Source organism: Heptranchias perlo, chromosome 13 (assembly GCF_035084215.1).
Source record: "Heptranchias perlo isolate sHepPer1 chromosome 13, sHepPer1.hap1, whole genome shotgun sequence".
Lineage (NCBI taxonomy): Eukaryota > Metazoa > Chordata > Chondrichthyes > Hexanchiformes > Hexanchidae > Heptranchias > Heptranchias perlo.
Genome location: NC_090337.1, coordinates 49,687,210 through 49,689,898, shown reverse-complemented (window position 1 = coordinate 49,689,898; position 2,689 = coordinate 49,687,210).

Sequence of the window (2,689 nt, the reverse complement as noted above, 5' to 3'; positions counted from 1 at the left end):
TCATAATAAGACTGATGAATTGATGGCAGAAATAGAAACAAATGGGTATGATCTCGTGGCCATTATGGAGAAGTGGTTGCAAGGTGACCAAGGTTGGGAGCTAAATATTCAGGGTTATTTAACATTCCAGAAGGATAGGAAAAAAGGTAAAGGTGGTGGGGTAGCTCTGTTAATAAAGGATGAAATTGGTATAATATTGAGAAATGATCTTGGCTCAGAAGATCAACATGTCAAATCAATTTGGGTGGAGGTAAGAAATAACAAGGGAAAGAAATCACTGGTGGGAGTAATATATAGGCCCCCGAACAGTAGCTGCACTGTAGGGCAAAATATAAATCAGGAAATAAGGGGGGCTTGTAAAAAAGGTAATGCAATAATCATGGGCGATTTTAACTTTCACATAGATTGGACAAATCAAATTGGCAAAAATAGCCCTGAGGAGGATCTTGGGTATGAAACTGCTGTATTAAACTTAAATAGGGGCAATTATAAAGGAATGAGGGTGGAATTGGCTAAAGTGGACTGGGTAAACAGATTAGATGGTATGATGGTGGATAAGCAGTGGCAAACATTTAAAAAGATATATTATGACTCGCAACAAAAATATATCCCTGTGAGGAGGAAAGACTCCACAGAAAGGGTGAACCAACCATGGCTAACTAAGGAAATCAAGGATGGTATCAGGTTAAAAGAAAAAGCATACAACATGGCAAAGATTACTGGTAAGCCCGCAGATTGGGCAAACTTTAAAAACCAGCAAAGGAAGACTAAAAGGATAATGAGGGAGAAAATAAATTAAACTAGCAAGAAATATAAAAACTGACAGTAAAAGCTTCTACAAGTATATAAAAAGGAAGAGGGTAGCTAAAGTAAACATTGGTCCCTTAGAGGATGAGACTGGGGAAATAATAATGGAAAACAAGGAAATGGCAGAGGAATTGAACAGATATTTTGTGTCTGTCTTCACAGTCTCCACACCGTTCACCTGACGAAGGAGGAAGCCTCCGAAAGCTTGTGGAATTTAAAATAAATTTGTTGGACTATAACTTGGTGTTGTAAAATTGTTTACAATTCACAGTTGAAGACACTAATAACGTACCAATAATAGAAAATCAAGGGGAAAGGGGAGGGAGGAACTAAAAACAATAACTATCACTAGAGAAAAAGTACTAGGTAAACTAATGGGTCTAAAGGCTGACAAGTCCCCTGGACCTGATGGCTTGCATCAGAGGGTCTTAAAGTAAGTGGCTACAGAGATAGTGGATGCATTGGTTGTAATCTTCCAGAATTCACTAGATTCTGGAAAGGTCCCAGCGGATTGGAAAACCGCAAACGTTACACCCCTATTCAAGAAGGGAGTGAGACAGAAAGCAGGTAACTATGGACCAGTTAGCCTAACATCCGTCATTGGGAAAATGCTAGAATCCATTATTAAGGAAGTAGTAGCAGGACATTTAGAGACTCATAATACAATCAAGGAGAGTCAACATGGTTTTATGAAGGGGAAATCATGTCCGACAAATTTATTAAAGTTCTTTGAGGAAGTAACGGGCAGGGTGGATAAAGAGGAACCAATGGATGCAGTATATTTGGATTTCTAAAAGGCATTCGGTAAGGTGCCACATAAAAGATTACTGCACAAGATAAGAGCTCATGGTGTTGGGGGTAATATACTGGCATGGAGAGAGGATTGGGTCACTAACAGAAAACAAAGAGTTGGGATAAAAGGGTCATTTTCAAAATGGCAATCTGTAACTAGTGGGGTGCCGCAGGGCTCAGTGCTAGGGCCTCAACTATTTACAATATATATCAATGACTTGGATGAAGGAACAGAGTATCTTGTGGCCAAATTTGCTGATGATACAAAGATAGGTGGAAAAGCAAGTTGCGATGAGGACACAAAGTGTCTGCAAAGGGATATTGACAGGTTAAACGAATGGGCAAAAATTTGGCAGATGGAATATAATGTGGGAAAATGTGAAGTCATCCACTTTGGGAGGAAAAATAAAAAAGCAAAATATTATTTGAATGGAGAAATACTACAAAATGCTGAGGTACAGAGGGATCTGGGTGTCCTCGTACATGAAACACAAAAAGTCAACATACAGATGCAGCAGGTAATCCGGAAGGCAAACGGAATATTGGCCTTTATTTCTAGGGGGATGGAGTATAAAAGCAGGGAAGTCATGCTGCAACTGTACTGGGTGCTGGTGAGACCACACCTGGAGTACTGCGTACAGTTCTGGTGCCCTTATTTAAGGAAGGACATACTTGCATTGGAGGCAGTTCAGAGAAGGTTCACTAGGTTGATTCCGGGTATGGAAGGGTTGTCTTATGAGGAAAGATTGAACAGGTTGGGTCTATACTCATTGGAGTTTAGAAGAATGAGAGGAGATCTTATTGAAACATACATGATTCTGAGGGGACTGGATAGGGTAGATGCCCCTCATGGGGGAATCTAAAACTAGGGGGCATAGTCTCAGAATAAGGGGTCGCCCGTTTAAGACGGAAATGAGGAGGAATTTCTTCTCCCAGAGAATGGAGAGTCTTTGGAATTCTTTACCCCAAAAAGCTGCGGAGGCTGAATCATTGATTACGTTCAAGGCTGAGTTAGACAAATTTTTGATCAGCAAGGGAGTCAAAGGATATGGGGGAAGGGCGGGAACGTGGAGTTGAGGTAAAAATCAGA